The 20874-nt window shown below is 41.0% G+C and overlaps 1 protein-coding gene across 4 annotated transcripts in view; it reads left to right on the top strand.

Annotated features, from left to right (window-relative positions):
* Window positions 1-20874, top strand: part of LOC309364369 (contactin-4) — a 528932-nt gene that overhangs the window by 153554 nt on the left and 354504 nt on the right. For all 4 annotated transcript variants that reach the window (XM_081901475.1, XM_081901476.1, XM_081901468.1 and 1 more), the window contains exon 3: window positions 18846-18932. The gene's annotated coding sequence lies outside the window, so the exon portion shown is untranslated. The remainder of the gene's footprint in view (window positions 1-18845; window positions 18933-20874) is intronic.

Genomic DNA, 20874 nt, shown 5'->3' with positions numbered 1-20874 from the left:
AAACCCAATCTGGCTGCAGCTTTTACGGAATCCAGAAATACTTTTCACCATAAGTATAACAGCCTTTTTTGCCCAAAACATGGAGAAATATAGACTTAAAACATCTGAGAATGTTATGTAAATGTTCACTGCTAGAGTAGAAGTGCATAGGAAAATGAATGGTTATTTTCCAGCTGTAACTTTCTACATTTAAATGCAAAATAAAACTGGAAAATGAAATGCAGTTTTTAGCTTAATCAAGTTTCACGAGTCTTCTGGGAAGACCAGAAGTATCTGAAAAGAGCCCTTGGGACTTGCTGGATTTAAGTATGAATTTCGCAGTCTGTTCAGTATGAAGTGGAAGGCTATATTTGGTGGGGGGCTAGCAAGTGGCATCTGTGTTTACATTTAATAACAGGCAAGCAGGGAGCAACCCAAGGAAGCAAAAGTCATTTGGGCAGCTGTCAATTTTTCTGACTGGTTAACTGTCATTGAAGAGAGTATTAAAAAGTTGTTCCATGTCCAGTTATTCCCAACTGCTATATAAATTGTTGTTGTTGTTGTTGTTTAGTCGTTTAGTCGTGTGCTACTCTTCGTGACCCCATGGACCAGAGCACTGCCTCCCGCAGTTTGGTCAAACTCATGCTGGTAGCTTCGAGAATACTGGCCAACCATCTCGTACTCTGTTGTCCCCTTCACCTTGTGCCCTCCATCTTTCCCAACATCAGGGTCTTTTCCAGGGAGTCTTCTATTCTCATGAGGTGGCCAAAGTACTGGAGCCCCAGCTTCACGATCTGTCCTTCCAGTGAGCACTGAGGGATGATTTCCTTAAGAATGGAGAGGTTTGATCTTCTTGCAGTCCATGGGACTCTCAAGAGTTTCCTCCAGCACCATAATTCAAAAGCATCAATTCTTCGGCGATCAGCCTTCTTTATGGTCCAGCTCTCACTTCCATACATCACTACTGGGAAAATCATGGCTTTAACTATACAGATCTTTGTTGGTAAGGTGATGTCTCTGCTTTTTAAGATACTGTCTAGGTTTGCCATCGCCTTTCCCCTTCATGGATCACTGCCTTGCCGTGGCCAAGGGGCTTGAATAACTCAGAGAAGCTATGAGCTATGTCGTGCAGGGCCACCCAAGATGGACAGGTCATAGTGAAGAGTTTTGACCAAACGTGATCCACCTGGAGCAGGAACCGGCAAGCCACTCCAGTATCCCTGCCAAGAAAACTCCATGGACAAAGGCAACAGGCATATATACATTATAGTATGGTCCTATACATGTCTTTTGAGAAATAAGCATCACTTAGTTCAGTGGGCCTTACTTCTAGCTCTGTGAGTAAAGGATTGCAGCCTTAATTGTTAAAAGTTGATTAAGCCACAAAGTGTTCTGCTCTGCTGACATGGTCATGTCCAGTACTGGCAGCTGAGTTGTAGCCAGTCCCTGCCTTCCCTATAGCCCCTACAGTTCCACCAGTGCTACACTATTCCTGGCCAAGGAGTATTGTAACTGGCTATAGCAGCTTTGTAAAGTTCCCGGCGAAGAAGGATACAGTACTCATAGTAGCTGCACATTCTCACAAATGACTACGCATTTTCCTGAAAGCACTTTACTTGTTGATAACCATAGTACAATTAGTGTATTGCAGGGTGGGTGGGGAATAATCACTCCATTCAGTCTGGCAACAGCTTCATATAAAAGAAGCAAAAGATTATGTTTAATAGATTCACTCTTGGAAACCACTCCTGAAATAATTGATGGCACTTCTTGGAGTGAAGTAAAGTACCTGCTCCATTCTACTTGATGTCAAAACATTGGGCATTGTAGCTTGGATATACGTATAGGGTTATATCCAACAGAGTTGTTTCAATCACTTCCACTTGTGCTGTGGGAACTTCTCCCCTTCCTTCCTCCATGTACCCAATGTGCATCTCAGTTATGCTCTGAGTGGGAGAAGAGGAAGAGGAGGTGATGTTGCAGAAGTGGAATTCCTTGCTTGAACACGATTGCTTTGATCACTGTAACCCATATTTTGCCAGAGTGCTATATGTAGTTCTGTTTTAACAATCAAAAACTCATAAGCTGCATACTTGCATAGCTCTACATAAGTGCTGAAACAATAGATTGCAGAGTAGGTTTTGATAAAACATTTGTTTTAATTTACACTTACCCTAATTAATCATTTGTCTTTGTCAAAAGCTTGTTGAATTCAAATATGGCCTCTGATAACATTGTTAGATAACTAAGTAATTAAAAGAAAAGGAACCTAATGTTCTTTGCTTTAGGGATGGGGAGAAGGTCAATCGAGATTTACTGGTAGGTTTCAGGGGGATGTGGAAACTGATCAGCAATAATTTCTGGTTCCCAATTGATAAACTGTGGCAATAACAAAACAACTTTCCATACTAGAAGAAAGAAAACTGGAGTAGGTTTTTTGTGTGAAGTGCGAATTGAGTTCTGGAACTCAAAATAAGTTTCTGTGCTCAGAATTCTTTAATAATTAGCACTGATTCTAGTAGGCATATCTCAGGGTACTAGTAACAAGCAAAACAGATTCTGCAAGTCTGAAGTTAGCCTACCTCTGCTTTATTTCAAAGCAAAATCCTAATTGTATGCTTCTTGTTTAGAAACTGGTTTATAGCTGTGCAGGGGCTCACACTGGGAAATAAAAAAACCCTAAAAATAACTGACATAGCAAGAAGTGACATTGAAATGCTATAGAATGTTGCTTTTCAGTTTTGGGATGTTTGATCAAGCTGAGACTACACTGATGTCCTTAAAGTTACATTTCCCTTGAGACCAATTACAAAAGTTCACAGGGTTGTTTTTATTTTTCTTTCACTTGATGCCTTTTTAATGAGGCCTCCTAGTAACCAGCAAACATTATACTTCCTTGTATTCCTGTCTGCCGCCTTCAAACATTTATTACTAATCCATCTGGGAATTTATTTATAAATTAAATATTAGGAAAATTTAGCTTTACAAAATAGAAGTAGTTGTTGGGTTTATCATTTCTAATTCTCATTTGCGGGGAGAAAAACCATGTTCCTTGCTAATGGAAATGCTTTGAAAAAAATTGCTGTTTAAAAATGCTTTATGGCTTTATTTAATAAAGATTGCAAAAGTGGTATTTCAGCGCACATATATCTGGCCTTCTGGTCCATTTTAGCATATGCTTAGAAAAGTGCAAATCTGTGTTGGGAATTCTCTGTAGATAATGTAGGAGCCAGTATGTTCAGAGCATTCCGGCTGAGATTAGCCATTTGCTTCTTGGCAATAATATGTCACACTGAAGCTGCATTAGGCAAGGGGTCAGAACTACTGGCTGCCATTGTCTTAATTCACATGACTTTACAGATGAGTTGGGCAACCCAGGGGAGGCAGCTGGGTTCAAGGGTGCTGGAGAGAGTCTGAAGGTAGAATTCTAAGAACAGCACTTTACATTGCTAAATTAGTTAACTATATAAATATTTCATTATGGCTCATGTGGTTACAAAGGATGCATAGATTGCGTTTGGACATTTGCTGTAATTGCATGAAAACAAATGTGAGGGGGAAGTGGCCAAGTTAGCCTTGCCCCAAAGTGCATCACCTTTATTGGGTTTATTGAGTGGAGGTCTGAAAACCTGGGAGACTTCTCTGCTCATGAAAGCTCTCTGCACAGTTTAGGAGAATGTACAATTAGGTGCTGCAAACTGAGTGGGCAGTTGTGTAAGATTTTTAACACTAATAATAATAATGATGATAATAATAATAATAGTCAGTTGCAGACAATTGATACTTTTTGCCTCTGTAAGAAACCTAGACAGCAACTTAAAAAGCAGAGACATCACCTTGCCAACAAAGGTCCGTATAGTTAAAGCTATGGTTTTCCCAGTAGTGATGTATGGAAGTGAGAGCTGGACCATAAAGAAGGCTGATTGCCGAAGAATTGATGCTTTTGAGTTATGGTGCTGGAGGAGACTCTTGAGAGTCCCATGGACTGCAAGAAGATCAAACCTATCCATTCTTAAGGAAATCAGCCCTGAGTGCTCACTGGAAGGACAGATCCTGAAGCTGAGGCTCCAATACTTTGGCCACCTCATGAGAAGAGAAGACTCCCTGATGTTGGGAAGGATGGAGGGCAGAAGGAGAAGGGGATGACAGAGATGGTTGGACAGTGTTCTCGAAGCTACCATCATGAGTTTATCCAAACTGTGGGAGGCAGTGGGAGACAGGAGTGCCTGGCGTGCTCTGGTCCATGGGGTCACAAAGAGTCGGACATGACTAAACGACTATACAACAACAAAGAAGTGATCATATGTCAGAGATAAACAGGAACCCGAGGAGTGGGGGGATGTGTGGACAGAGGAGGCAGGTGGGAAGGATGATCCAGGGTGAAGGGGCCAATGATTTGTGGAGTTCTATGCTCCCCCTGAGGTAGCTGCCAGTGGTGGTGGAAGAAGGGAATCGGGAGGAGGAGACCAGGCAGCCAGAGACAAAGGAGAAGGAGTCTGGAGAGCCTGTGGTGCTCCTAGAGAGAGTTGTGTCTTTGGAATCCCCAGGTCCCCTCCTCTATTGTCTCCAAGCTGAAAGAGGGGCTTGAAGCTACAGGAACAGTTAGAGCTGCCATTGCACGTCAGACAAGGGGGTTTAAGAAAGGGGGGTTATGCTGTTGCTGTAATTGTCCGGGTCAGTGCATAGGTCTGCAACCAGAGATTGCCCAGACAGCTAGTTAGCAGGATGTGTCATCTTATCTCACTTGCATGTTAGCAGTGCTTTGCCAATAAAGAACTAAAAATCCCGTCACTCGTCCTCATTGGTCGAGGTGTGTTTGGAACATAATGCCACCTGTGTATACAGCAGGGAACATTACATTCTTTGCTCACCTTAACAAACAATGCTTGGAAATCTTTGAAAGCAACAAGATTACAGATCAGAATAAAATCAAAGTTCTCCCAACGGTATTTACTTGCAGCAAGTAAAATTACAATATACATACAACATGGTGGTAGGGCACAATGTCTAAGAAAGTGACTTACTGGGAAAAGTTAAATAGCATACAAGAGGTTTAACGGGATTTTAAAATAAAATAAAATCCTTTGGTAGCTGATTTTTAACAGATGGGTTGATCAAGTATTTCCTTGCCTACATTAGATTATATAAGGGTAAATTTGCATTCCTTTATGTGGAAAAATGTGATCACTGCCAGATTATTCACTTAGGTTGAATAATTATTTAGGGCTCAGAATCTAAGGTAAACAGAGGAGAGTTTGCTCATAATATCTTGTTGTTTAAACCTAAAATGATTTTATCAGCCTAGTAATAATAATAATAATAATAATTTATTATTTATACCCCGCCCATCTGGCTGAGTTTCCCCAGCCACTCTGGGCGGCTCCCAATCAGTGTTAAAAACAGTACAGCATTACATATTAAAAACTTCCCTGAACAGGGCTGCCTTAAGATGTTTTCTGAATGTCAGGTAATTCTTTATCTCTTTGACATCTGATGGGAGGGCGTTCCACAGGGCGGGCGCCACTACCAAGAAGGCCCTCTGTCTGGTTCCCTGTAGCCTCACTTCTCGCAATGAGGGAACCGCCAGAAGGCCCTCGGCGCTGGATCTCAGTGTCCGGGCTGAACGATGGGGGTGGAGACGCTCCTTCAGGTATACAGGACCGAGGCCGTTTAGGGCTTTAAAGGTCAGCACCAACACTTTGAATCGTGCTCAGAAACGTACTGGGAGCCAGTGCAGATCTCTCAGAACCGGTGTTATGTGGTCCCGGCGGCCACTCCCAGTCACCAGTCTAGCTGCCGCATTCTGGATTAATTGCAGTTTCCGGGTCACCTTCAAAGGTAGCCCCACGTAGAGCGCGTTGCAGTAGTCCAAGCGTGAGATAACTAGAGCATGCACCACTCTGGCGAGACAGTCCGCGGGGAGGTAGGGTCTTAGCCTGCGTACCAGGTGGAGCTGGTAGACAGCTGCCCTGGACACAGAGTTAACCTGCGCCTCCATGGACAGCTGTGAGTCCAAAATGACTCCCAGGCTGCGCACCTGGTCCTTCAGGGGCACAGTTACCCCATTCAGGACCAGGGAATCCTCCACACCTGCCCGCCTCCTGTCCCCCAAAAACAGTACTTCTGTCTTGTCAGGATTCAACCCCAATCTGTTAGCCGCCATCCAACCTCCAACCGCCTCCAGGCACTCACACAGGACCTTCACCGCCTTCACTGGTTCTGATTTAAAGGAGAGGTAGAGCTGGGTGTCATCTGCATACTGATGAACACCCAGTCCAAACCCCCTGATGATCTCTCCCAGCGGCTTCATATAGATATTAAAAAGCATGGGGGAGAGGACAGAACCCTGAGGCACCCCACAAGTGAGAGCCCAGGGGTCTGAACACTCACCCCCCCCCCACTTTCTGGACACGGCCCAGGAGGAAGGAGCGGAACCACTATATGACAGTGCCCCCAGCTCCCAGCCCCTCTAGACGGTCCAGAAGGATGTTATGGTCGATGGTGTCAAAGGCCGCTGAGAGATCCAGCAGAACTAGGAAACAGCTCTCACCTTTGTCCCTAGCCCGCCGGAGATCATCAACCAGCGCGACCAAGGCAGTTTCAGTCCCATGGTGAGGCCTGAATCCCGATTGGAAGGGATCCAAATGGTCCGTTTCCTCCAGGCGTGCTTGGAGTTGTTCAGCAACCACCCGCTCAATCACCTTGCCCAAGAATGGCAGATTTGAGACTGGGCGATAGTTGGCCAAATTGGCCGGGTCTAAAGATGTTTTTTTAAGAAGCGGTTTAATGACGCCTCTTTCAGCGGGTCTGGGAAGGCTCCCTCACAGAGGGAAGCATTCACCACCCCGCAGAGCCCATCGCCCAGCGCTTCCCGGCTCGCTTTTATCAGCCAGGATGGGCAAGGATCAAGGAGACAGGTGGTCGGTTTCACTCGTCCAAGCAGCCTGTCCACATCCTCGGAGGTAACAGATTGGAATTGATCCCATATAACAGGACCAGACAGAACTGGCCTAGGAATGCTAATATCCATATGAACTTTGAGAATCAAAGCCACTGGACTGGAAATGTAAGAAGTATACTCAATTCTCCCTTTCTTTTGTCAGAACAATTTTTATGAGATCTAGGATTTAAGTTTCTGATCATTTGAGCGCAGAGGGTCTGCAGGACTCTAGAGGGGGCAAGAGATGGAAATCTTAAACTCATGAACCTGCTTTTGCAGCTTTTCCTCCAGCAAGCCAATAATCACCAAGGACTTCACCTTGCGACTCAAGTACACACTTGCATAAGACCTGTTTCTACAACCTGCCCTGTAATAACCAATCCATTACATCCTTTAACACAGTCATCTGTCAATCACTCAGTGTGCTGCCCTAAAGTAATGTCCTTATTGTTTGACTAAAACATCTCTTATTCAGGGACTGCTAACAGAGATTCTGCTTATTTTCCCAATTGTCGATATCTGCCACACCATTGACAAAATATTATTGTCCAAGTAGACGATGGGTTTCATTGAATCCATGTGGTACCTATTATTATATCTATTACAGAGATGGAATAGCAACTGCATCTTAAGCCCTGTTAGGCCTACAGTAGCCAACCCTAGTTAGAAGGTAACACTTTTCCTTTTTCCTTTCTCTTTTAAGATTTTCTCTTCTGTTGACTCCAGGGGGAGAAGTGGGGTTCTCTAGGGCTAGCATATCCCCTCTCCCAATTCTGTGGGCATGTCCGAGGAATGAGAGCAGTTTAGATATGGTGGATACAAAATGTCCCCCAACGTGTCCCTGATACAACTCCAAAATGCCTTTGTTCCGGTCCCCACTTCGTTCAGTACACAAGGCAGGTCAGCAATGACAGTGAAGTTTTCATGGACATACTAGAAAATCCTCTGATTGTGGACCCCTGAACATGGCAAAGAAGATCTGTGTGACATTCTATGGCACTTTAGCTCCATAAAATTGAACAACTGCTAGAAATTAATCATGTATAGCATGTTGGGCTGCCGTCAAGTCCAATGATTTTTAGTCATACAATAACTGCCCTAAAATTCAATATTACCAGAACTTCTTTTCCCACCTAAATTTTACGTGAAAGGACTGTTTACTTTGGTTCAGTTTTTGCACAAAAAAACAAATTCCTAAACTCAGAATGTGTTAGAGGTACCCTGCTGTTTAATTCTACCTGTATGTCTTAAGCACCTGACTTTGGTTGGTACATCCTGGGGTTCTTATTAAAAAAAGAAGTCTGAACTTTGCATATCCCTCATTTATGCCATCATACTTTGCCCCTTTTCAACCTCACAGTGTTGGGTCTAGAGAGAACCACCGTGACCTACCAAATTTCAGGTTACTGCTCACCTTGTATGTGCTGCTTCCTAAGCTACTGGACATAATACTGCAGCAAAAGAGTCCTCCTTGGGCTCAGTCACACGGAAATATTTTCATCATGGCTGATGTACAGTGGTACCTTGGGTTAAGTACTTAATGCATTCCGGAGCTCCGTACTTAACTTGAAACTGTTCTTAACCTGAAGCACCACTTTAGCTAATGGGGCCTCTCGCTGCCGCCGCGCCGCTGGAGCACGATTTCTTTTCTCACCCTGAAGCAAAGTTCTTAACCTGAGGTAATATTTCCGGGTTAGCAGAGTCTGTAACCGGAAGCGTATGTAACCTGAAGTGTTTGTAACCCAAGGTACCACTGTACTGTAATCCCACCTATCTCTCTGATTTCCCTCCTTTCCACTAACGAAGAAATGCACTTGAATCCATTGTGTGCCCATAGGAGCTGTTTAAATTTAAGTTGTTTCCTGCTTCTATAAACTCCATGATTTATCAGTTTACAAGTATTTCAGCTCCTCACCATTTGTGTGTGCAGATGTGGCATGCAGAAATACATGCTTGAGGGCAAGTTGTCTGCAGTTCGACCCTCTCAGTCCAATGGCAACTACTCCTGGCTTGAGGTAATACGTGGCCCTGCTGACAATGAGGAGTAGTGCTGTATCGTTCCATTCACTGCTGGCTTCCACAGCTGCCCTGCTCCGCAATGAAAAATGACTGGCTGGTCTCTTAATTGTGAAGCAGAACTCTAAAGGTCACCATAAAGCATCTACTATACTGAGCCAAGCTTATGAATAACTGAGAGATTACGATAACATCAACCCATTCTTATTAAATAATAGCTGGAAGGAGGCACCACAGTGCATATATTTAGCCACTTAACTCTTGCTACTTTATTATTTGGAATAGAGTTGCTCACACAGATGTTGCCCTAAGACAAATAAAATTGGAACAGCTGTGATAAATCTCTGCTGTTGTGAGGAAATAAATGTATAAAGAGAGCATAAGAGGTTCCTAATTAATCCAGACTAATAAAATACTTCACATTGTGAGAAGAATGCAACACAAAATCATAATTATCCATCAAAGATTTGTAAAATTTGTAACATAATGCAAAACAAACCCAACAACCACCTGCCCCCTTTTAATAGTGTTCAGTTGTCCTACGTGATTTGAAACTTATCCAGCCTCCCCTTATCATACACTGAAAATAGAAAATTAGACACAATTTGTTGTATTATTCATGACAGTTTTGAAGTATAATCCTCTCAAAGTTTGAAGGGTTCCCTTGCTTCAACTTTTTTTATTCCTTTGTCTGTGTTGTAATTGATAGAAAAGTGAATTTTCCTTTATAAACTGCAGGCTGATTTATTCTGTCATGAAGCCGGATAGCCATTTCTTGAAATGTGTAGTATTCTGTGATGTGCTTTATTTTTGATTTTGGTAAATATTTGTCCTTTTGCTGAGCTGTGTTCAAAGGAGTATGTTTGATTGCATTATCATATTCAGAGTGGGTGTATGATTGGGCTATTATGCATCCTTGACACCCAGGGATGCTTCTGATAGTCAGTAGGTATTCAACCAAAATAAACAATGCATGTGTTTCTCCCCACGGCACGTGTATGTGTTTCGTATTTTGTCAGCATATCAGTGCTTGCTTAAAACATTTTGGATCCGGCAAGCCTATCAAGGCATGTAAACATGGACATGTTTTAATTTCTTTTTAGCCTACTGTTATTTAAATTGTCTTTTAAATGTTTTTAATTATTTGTTTTTCATTGTTTTTATTGATTATTTGAGTATTTATTGTACAACGCTTTGTTTGTTTTTTAGAATCAAGTGGTATATATATTTAAAAATAAACAACACAACGCCATTGTGGCAAAAAAGCTTGAGTAGTAGTAGTGATGATAATAATAATAATAATAATAATAATAATAATAATAATAATAATAATAATAATAATTATAATTATTATTATTCTTGCTGGGATACCTATCACTCCCTCAGTTTCAGAATGGTATAACAGAAAGATAAATAGAATGGGTTGTATTCAGCCAAGTCATATTAAGCATGGATCCACTGAAGCATCAGTGAATGTAAATTAGTCAGGGGTATTGATTTCAGTGCATCTTCTGCAACCCGATATATTTTCTATTTGATTTTTAATTAAAAATAAAAACACAAGGAAAAAATGCTGACCATGACAGCCAGGATCTTGGCCATGAGCCTTTCATTTTTGGCCTATTTAAAAAAAACATATATTTTCTAGCTTTTCTCCTTTTTTGTCAGACTTGGGGAAACCATTTACTTTTTTGGGGTCACAAGGGGGGCAGTGAGAAACTGAAGAAAATCCCTATTTAGAGGGCAGTCCTATGGCAAAATTCACCATGATGTGCTGTTTAAGATGCAAAGGATATTCAGCTCAGCTGACATTAAGTCTCCAGCCCTGGCACAACCCAAAATACGTGGGCATAACATGCTCATTCTAGATTAGCTTGGTCTCATCAGACCGAGCCAAAGCAGACAGTGTAGATCCCTAAAGGGGTGTGGGGTGGGGTGGACCTAGAGAGGGGATCTTAGTTCAACTTGATCTTTTCTCTCTTAGTGTGTGTACGTGGCTTACACACTAGTTTGTATTGGATGTAATATTCTCAAAGTTTTCTTACCTTTGTTTTATATTTATTGCTGCAAAAACATTGATTTTAATTTACAATAAGCAGTGCAAATGCTATCTCATCCGCATTTATTACTGGGTCCTGTGTTAGCAACAGAATAGTTTTCCTTTATTTCCTGAATGGCCTGATTAATATTGTAGGTTTATCTGGAGACTCATTTGTCAGGTTATTCAGAGTCTAACTACTTTGTTGGTAATCTTCAATCCATTTCTCGTTCAAAACACTTTCATGTGCTTTCTGCTCTTTATGGTTTTACAATGAAGAGGCTATTTTCCAGTATTTAGTATGATCCACTGTTGATCATAGCAGGATGCTGTTTCTCCTGAATTTTATTGATGGTATTAGTAAATGCTTCACCACAAGCTGGAATCAGTTCTAGCTTTTATCATTGAATGTAACAGTCTGCTTATAATTAAATGTTTGAAGGTAGCCTAGTGTCTTAAAATGAAGGTGTGATATTTGTAACATTGACCTTTGAAAGAGACTTCTCTTCTGTATGTTTTTGTCAAACGAGAATAAATGTTTATGTTCTCTGTTACAATCTGCTATGAACGAGGGAAAATATGAAAGGGTCAGGAAATTATGCAAAGTCTACCTTATTAACAGTCCACTAAATTTTGATTAATTGGGAAGTAGATGGATGTATATCTCATTAACTGCCTTTAGCCATCTTCTTCAGATGAAACCACAGATTCCCAGGCTCAATTTATACAGAGGCCTCATAATCATTTATAGCTCTATAGCTTTTCCATTTAGTTGTCAGTTGCCTCAGCTGTTCTTTCATCGGGCTCAAAAGAAGAAGAAGAAATATGTATGTGATGCAGTATCTTGTATGGATTTATACAGTGATAGCTTCTCTGAGTTTTACTTAAAAATTTAATTGTGTAATTCAACTCACCTCAATCCATTTCCTCTACTTACTTCAGTACAAGCTCTCCCCCTAGTGAATGTCCTCTTCCCCCATTTTCAAGACTGGCCATAAATGCTATGGGAGCTTGCCAACTGGCAAATGGGCAATGGCTCCCTAGAGCCACATGAGCTTGTTGATTAATCCAGTAATACTGTACTAAGCAGCCTTATTCCTACTGTTGACTCTTTAGTGCATGCCATATGTCCTGGAGTGGATCTTGCTGTAGTTTATTGCTCTGGCCGGGGCTCAGACTGAAAGCCACTCCCTAACCAATTCAGATACAACCCAAGACAAACTGTGGATTGGATTTCTTTCTGCAAAGTATAGTGTGCTAGCTCCTACAAGTCTGTCGATAACTAGAGCAGTGTGTGCCTCTTTTCAAGTTAAATGTAACCTATTGAAATGACCTGTTTTGATGACCTTCAGCTCTATTCATTGTTGATTTTATCAGATGCTAAGAGAGTGCACTACCTAACACAGGAAATCTCTCTGGGACTATGCATAAAGCAATGATCAAATACCTTGGCTGGGAGAGAAGAGCAGGGCAGTTCCTTGACCACACAGCTGCGAATGTTTCCCTTTTCACCTTTCATTAGCACCACTATGGCTTTTCACCAGACATAGCACAGCTGTTATTTAATCTTACATCACATTGTCAAAGTTCTTTACCTTATAACATGTTGTGCCAGGAGTGTTGAGCCTTTTATCTGGCCTTGTATACCTAACCTTTCCTAGTGTGAGTGACCATGCCAGGGAGCAAACATATTTGTACTGCTATTGATTGTCTTTGTTCGTCAAGACTCTGTATTATTCTACCCAAAGCAAAACAGAATTTTCACAATGTGGGCTTTTAGTTGTTACATGTTACTACAAGAGACCTCAATATTTACTTTTTCATTTCTGGAAGGGGCAATGAAAAGGTTTATCTTTTCTTTATGATAAAGGTAACGTTTAGGTGGAGTTTTGGAAATGTTTTAGTATCAGAATAACATTTAAAATATGGTAATCATTATATTCTCTTTGAGACAATAGTGTTCAGTGTTAGCTTTCTTGTCTGAAGGAACAGGCACAAACACAGCATAGGCAAGAAAAAAAGAATGCAACTTTGGATGTTACTAAGAGCAAATATGGTAAATATGAGTGGATTTTGTGAAAAGCCACAGCTGCTTTGTTTTTCCCTTGATCCTGCTGCTGCCATACAATGATTTGACTTAGTGTTCATGTGAATCCAAGTTTATTACTTGCCTTGCTCCAAACAAAACTATGAGCTGTAGCACTGGTTCAGATGCAATATTAAGCCAAACCATGTCTTAGTGGCAGGTAGCATGACAACAACAGGACAGGGGGAGAAGCAAAGTGGCCACAATTTTACAACGTGCTCATATTTACTCATTCATGCTGAATTGTGATTACAGTAGAATTATATGTGAACTGGGACATAATAATTCTATAATAGGGATTTGTGGTGGGTGGGTGTGACTGATGAAAAGAAAGAACAAAACAGAGAATGCATTTTTATTCTCTCTATATCTAATATTGTTGACTTACTTTCCACTACGCGGTACTCTGTTATAGGCATTTGCTTTCTGCTTCATGGCCATAGGAGAGCAATAGTGAATCGATCTATCAGTGTCTCCAAGTCATGTGTGTTATGATGCTACCAATTCATTTTATTCATGGAACACCTGGGGAAAGCAAAATCCAGGTTCCTGTAAAATTCATTCATTTCTAACTTTTGGATAGCTCATTTAGTACCTGTTTTCCTCCCTCTTTTTTCCTTTCTGCATCATTTCTTAGTTTCTACACTACATCTCTGAAGGTCTGCTAATTCTCCTTTTTTCAGGCTTGTGTCAGCTACTGTGCCTTACACAGTTCTACCCATGACACCAGCCTCCTACATCCGTGGCTCTGTCTTCACCCATTGAAGACTTCTAGAGAATGGCTTTTAAGTACTTGAGACTTGGCCTTTTAGTGGAGTCTGGTTTTGAAATTAAAAATACAGTCTTAACCATGTTGTATAATACTACCCCTTCCACCCAGGAAAAATAGTGGAATATCACAGCAGAGTTTGCCTGTTTACACTTGTACCAAAAGGTCTACACAAATATATCTGGTACATTCTAGCTTGTGTGACCAGCAAATTCTTGGGTTGAGGTTTAGATCAGAGTTGAATAGCAAAAGAAAGATTAATCCTCTCACTGTCAGGCCAGATCTCTGTGGCCTCGGGATCAGAAACCCTTCTTATTTTGGTGCAGCTGGATCAGGCTATCATTTCACATTGATATTACTTCCAGGGAAGCAAAGCAGGAAGGGGGAAGCTAGTGTGTGTCAGAAATAAGAGGTTTTCTTCTTTCAGATACTCACCTAGGCTTCAGTCTAGATGGAAGACAAAGAGGAACTTTGCATTGGGGGCTATGTGAGTGGTTCAGACAACAAACCACTCACCTGGGGCTAGGGTCTGTCTGATGTCAACATGTAGGTTAAAGGAAAGCATGCCACTTTTCTTGGGGTGTTTGGAAAATTATATTGTACTTGTTTGCTTTTCTGCATCTCCATGCATGGTAGTCAGGAGGATGGTAAATGCAGGCACTCAATTCCAACAGCAAGTACACATTTATGATTCTGCTGCAGGCTTTGGACAACCAGCCTTGGGCTCCATGGACTCTGATCCACCAGCCATGGGAGCCTGGTCCAATTACCCAGCTGGTGGTATGATAGCCTTAGTCTCAGTCAGCTTGTCCTCTGCCAACTCTGAGCTCAAGGAAGACTTGCCAAGTCATTTTTGTGAGAGAAAATGAATAGGGCCTCCCCTCAACACACTTTATAAAAAAATAGGGCATTATTTAATTACAGATAAGAAGAACATGTTGCAGTTTTAAAAACCAGAACAGACGTGAGTATGAGGACAAAAAAAACAAATGAGCAAAAACACCCAACCCCATTCATCAGTTTTGTTTCATCAAAGGGGTAGTAAAGCAGCAAGCTGTTTGCCTAAAGGCATCAAGTCTGGCAAGGATAATGTCGCACAGGAAAAACAAACAAACAAAAAAACCAGAGGAGCTGTGCAGATGTAGCACCCACCTCAGGCTATAATTCTTTATAGGTTTCCATCATTTTTCTTGCAGCAGTGGCAGCCTTATCCAGAGCAGCAAGATGAGACATATGCAAGCTAGGAGATGTTTGTGCCCATGTCTTGTTGTAGCTGCAAAAGTAACAAGGAAAAAATGGTAGCTGTGATGTCATATTAAAATCCTCAGACCTTCCCTGTAGCTAGAAGTTCTGCCACCTTGCAATCACCAGCTTGAGTATTTACTTTCACTGGGTGGTTACTGCCTTACTGGGAAACAACTAAAGTCAGGGGCAGAGCTACAGCCTTCTGGGTGATTGTACATATGCAATTAGCATGCCAAAAGTGAATGCTCTCAAAGGTAGAAAGTGCTTTTATTTATAGCACCTTTCTTAACATTGCATACAGCTGTAAGTATCCAACTGGTGTGAAGCTGCTCTTATAGTCGGGAGCACCAACAGTATAATGACCACAATTGCAAGTTTAGCTCTAGGGCTTTATTGGATAGATAATATTTTAGAAGGTTTCAGGGGGTTTTTTACATGCACAAGAGCGACTAATGTGCCAGGATTTCTTTTTTTAAAAAGTGAACATTTTAAGCCTAATCCTTATTCATGTCACAAGACATCCATAGCAATTCCACACGTGCATTACTGTGCTGGTGGGAGAGCTGCTGGTAGGTCGACAGGTGAAAACTTTCATGTGTGGACCAGTACACATAGGGGTTGCAGATGGAAACTGAATCAGTCCCTTGGTTAAGATTTGCTATACAAGGGATCACTTCTCAGGAAAATTAAATTTTAAAAAAACCTTGTGCACCTTACATAATTGAATCACATTTCCCTCCCACCCACCCCACAAGTGGTTACCAAAGTGTGTCGGTTGTCTAAGGCTTCGCTTTACACATCCCTTAGTCACGGTCTTTGGAGCATATAGATGACTCTGTATTCATCTTGTTAGGCTTTAGATTAATCTAGTTTCTTTTTGCCTGTGAACTCCACAGATGGAAGCCATTCATCACAAAAAAGTGTTCTTTTTGTTCTGTTGCTTTGCAAACTTGGTCTGTAAATTTCTGCTTGACTGCAATATTACAAGCCTTTGTGCTCACTGTACAAGCTTTTGGGGAGTGAGAATCTTCCCCTCTGTCCATCCATCATGTTTCTTTTTTTCCAGTTTAGGTTGTGGCTGGCAGAAGCAAGTCCCCAGTCAAACCTTGAGAAATCAGGAGTAAATTTTTACATCCTTTATTAATCCTGCTAAATTGTAAATCAAGCAGGTTTTCATGACCTGGGCTCTTTTCTATTTAAGTTTTAAGAAGAGTCCATTTTTGTCACTTGGAATCCGTTTCCCTATAGCAGAGATCGCTCAGAAATATTGCATACATTTGAAGTGGGTAGAGGAAATAGTAGCTTATGGAGCATGTGGAGACAATTTTTATTTTCAACGAAACTTTGTATTAAATTAGATGGTGGCAGTATTGAAGATAATAAATCTTTCATTTCACCAAAATATCACCACTTCCATTTTTCTTGGAATTTTAAAAGATTATGCTTCCTGCAGCTTGTTTTTAAGTAGTACCATCCTTGCAAGTTTTGAAACAAACACACAAGCCAGATTCTTTCTAAGAGTAATCAAGTGTCAAATATATAAAGTTATAGATGGTGCCTTCCTGCGTTTGGAAGCACACAGTCCATTTATTCATTAAAACTCTGAAAGCTTAAATGTGTAAACATCCAGAGCTGTTTTGTGTACCTGTCACTTTGGTAGGTTTTTTTTTAATGAACATTGATCATGCTCATCCAGACATATATTTGAATTAAGCAAATAGAAGCGGTTTCTCAAAACACCGGCTGAACTTATTTCCCTGACTAATATTCGAAAGAGCCCCAGGATGCACCTGGGAAGACACTTATCCATTTTACGCACCTTAAGTCAATATTAATCCCAATAAAACATGATCCACTCTTAAGAAAGCTATTACAGTTTGAGAAATAGGTCAGCACAGAACATTCCAGTTCCTCCTGAAATAACCCTCAAATGTTTTTATCCTGCGATTTATCTAGTAGTGTATAAATATGGTTATAATCCTAGGGTGTTACTTCATAGTAGAGATTAGTTACCCAAGAAATGATAGCTTAAAAGTTGAGCCAGCAGTTTACAGACAAGTACAAATATTTTGATAGATACTATGTAGCTTGGCTTTCAAAAACTGAAGCCCTTAATAGCAACAAATGTCTTTTAGATGGGCTTATGAAGAGCACAACTTTAATACGAGCCACTTAGAGTCCAAGTTGTTATTTTGATGCTTTCTTATGGGGGGAAATGACAGACAGGAGGAAACCTTTTATTGAGAGTGAAAAGACATGCTCTCTTGACTGCTCTTTCTTACTCCTGCATATGTGGAGATACTGCTGTCATGAGGCTATGGAGTGATATTGTTTGTAAAGGGGGGGGGTTGGCTTTATTGCTCCCCAGAGCAGGGCATTAGAACTTTGATCAAGAACAACTGGAACAGTGTCTATTGAACTAGAGATTTACTTAAGTGAGAGTGAAATTAGATTATTTCAGCTGAAAACTCTGCAACGTCTAGAGAAAGCACCTCCTTTCGGCTGAAGTCATAGTCAAATGATTAAGAATAGCAAGAGGCACTGGATAGTACGTAATTGGCTTTGCTGGAGCTTGTAATTTAACTGAACAAGTTGATAACAAAAGATTTTCTGTCCTCCAGGAAAAATAAGAGAGGCAGATGTCTTGCACAGCACCATTACTCTTTTGCCCCCGGCTCCGGAAGTGCTTTGCTCATTCTCACCCAACCCCTGTGCTCCTACATTTCACACACCCACTGACTACTGTGTAAGAGTTATTACTCTTTGGTGTACTCTCAATATCTATACACACACCCATTTTAACAATAATTCCTTTGCTGGATAGTGTGTTATATTTGTGTGTGTGTGTGAACTATACCAACACAGACAACTTCAAACAACAAATGTTACAAAAATACACATGGTATTTACATGTGCAAATGCTATGTTGATACAAATATAGACTCGTTACCAGTTCATTTTTAATGACACACTTCTTCTCTAAGCCTCCTGGCTTTTATGCAGGACTCTACTCATCCACCCTCCCAGGGACCAAACAAGCTCACAGCTCACCTGCAAAATCTCACAAAGAGTGCTCCAAGAACCTGCTGTCGTTATCCTAATCACTCTCTCTAGGCAGTTTTTATTGACTGCCACCAGGGTAGATGGCATTTCCTCAGGCTTCCCACATTATGCCCTATTCAGCAGTCAGCTGCACTCAGGGCCGGCCCACCCATGATGTAAGTTGAGGCAACCACCTCAGGCAGCAGAATCCACAGGGGCAACAGGTGCCAGTGTAGATCTTTATTCTGCACCCCTCCCCCCTTGTTCCTGATGTAGAGCTTCATTCAACACTTTTTTCCTTGCCTAAGAAGCACCATTTTGTGGTTCATAAATGTCTACAACCAGTTGGGCCATTCCTGGCTGCACTCTCCACATTCAGTTCCAGGTTATAGCAGGTTTGGTGATATTCCCAGGTGGGCCCAAGGATGGCAAATAGGACATCCCTCCACTCTTACAGTTCTTTCTGTAGCCTCTGCAGGCTTCTCATGCAGCTGCTTTGCTGTCCCATGGCAGAGCTTGCTTTTATGGGTGGAGATGACAAGGTGGATCAGCATCCCTACAAAGGATCATGTGACTCGGTTGTTTCTTATCTTTTCTCTGTGTTATAGCTCTATGATGTCCTACATCTCTGTTTTTCTTTAGGTCTATGGGCTCAGCACTATCCTCCCTACATTATCTGCTTCACTGATCTAAATATGACCTCTGGTTTGTTTTTGTTTTTTTAATGCAGGTGCGTGTCACATGTTTGGGACCCTTCATCATAGATACCAGGGAAAGAGCTATCCCATGCACAGTTTAAGAAGCGGTTCCAAAAAAGGTGAGCGTGATTTCTGAACGATACAATACATTCCTTGTTTGTCAGTTTTCATATACTCTGAAGAGGAAAATATTTTTCTATGTTCAGGCTATGTTTTCTTCAACTCTGCAGTACCTGTGCCATAATCCTGGTGATCAAAGTTTGCAAGTAGTTTCTAGCTGGGTTTAGCAGCAGCAGCCCAAATACGTCAGACTGGGCCAGGATTAGAATCCCAAATATACTCTAGTCACTGGGCCTCTAATATCAAATTGTTAATAATTCGTGGCATAGTTAATCCTCCCCCCTCTCTCCGTGGATTGTATTCCAATTCTAAAAACAGCAAAAGAGTCTCCATCCATCCCTAAGTATTTCTCATGGTGTTTTGTAATTTTGCCATCACTGTGTTCCTAAACATACATGCCAACTTCTGTGCCTGCAATATAGTAGTAACGAAACACTCTTGGAAGTGCTGTAGAGCACCGATTTGCATTTAAAAGTTGTCAGGGCCAATCTACCATATACAGTGGTACCTTGGGTTACATACACTTCAAGTTACAAATGCTTCATTATTTAATTATTAATAATTAATTATCATCATCATCATCATCAAAATTTGTCCCACAGAACAGTCAGATGATTTTACCTGATTAGCTAACCTTTTTCTGACAGTGGCTAATGCTGACATTTTAGCCTAATTGAGCTGGCCAAATTATTCATTGCTAATAATTTATCTGATTGATTTTGGCACGTTTCTTTTTAGAAATTATTCAAGGCTGATTTTTCCTCATTCTCATCATTTAACTTGCCTTGTGAAAGGGTTGATGAGAAAATAATTTATACAACCACCACCCAGAAAAGTTCTTGATATATTATAGAACAGTGAGTATTCTTCACAGGACTCTGTTGAAGGTTGGCTTATAAAAAGTTTCACAATAAAATGCTTCAGGGTGAAAAGTCTGCCTATTTCATCCCTCACCCACCCTGGTGATATGAGCCTCCTCTCCCATAGATGACTAGTCTAGTGGCAACGAGATTAACAATAGCCCAGCACCAGGAAGTCACCAATAAATGACAGTAAATTAACTGTAAGTGGTTGATGATGCTTATGAAAAAACTGACACACTAAGTTGAACAGTGGATGTAGGCTCTTTATAAAGTTTGGCATTAATTCTTTCTTTCGTTAACCAAGAAGACACCCAAACACATGTACCAAATCAATATACCTGTATTTGGAATTTGTGATACCATGGTGGTTTCTGAAATGTTGCACAACCTACTTGAGATAGCTTTCCATCTCAGTGGAATCTGTGTACAAAATGCAAGCAACGTGAATGCTGTCGAAATATAATTTATCCTCTCCCCCACCCCCGCTTTATCCAGAAGGGTGACCCCTAAATGTGACAGTCCAGTTTCTTTGATCTGCTATATTTTCCAGAGAGAGAGAGAGAGAAAGAGAAGAGGATATGCCACATATGACTTCAGTCCTTAAAAAAATTACTCCATGGATTTTTATGTTTGTTCTGTGTTTCATGCATAACCATTAGTCATTCATTACACTCACAATCACCTGGGCAGTAGGTAAAATAGTCCTACTGACCGTCGAGTAGTAGAAGGATGTAGATTTTGGATTGGTAATGGCTCCATTGTTTAGTATTCAGTTTCTTTGTTACAGTGAGACATAGAGGAGAATATTTAAATGTGAGTCAAGTGACATTCAAGAATGTTCAGTGCACAGCAGTCACTTTCTATTGTAACAATTATTATTATATGAAATAAAGGTTTCTAGCCTGTCCTGCAATTCAAATGTTCCTGCATTGTTGGACAGGAGAGGGAAAAGAGATCAGTCACTGATGAAGATAGCCGATGGCAGTGGGTAGATGAAACTGTCAAGCAAGTGAAAAAGCAATAAAGCATACAAAAATATTAAAAAGAATATTTTTTATTCTAATCGGCTGGCAATCTG

Source organism: Podarcis melisellensis, assembly GCF_964234715.1.
Source record: "Podarcis melisellensis genome assembly, chromosome: 2".
In the NCBI taxonomy this organism is placed as follows: Eukaryota; Metazoa; Chordata; class Lepidosauria; order Squamata; family Lacertidae; genus Podarcis; species Podarcis melisellensis.
This window is presented reverse-complemented; position numbering and strand designations above follow the sequence as displayed.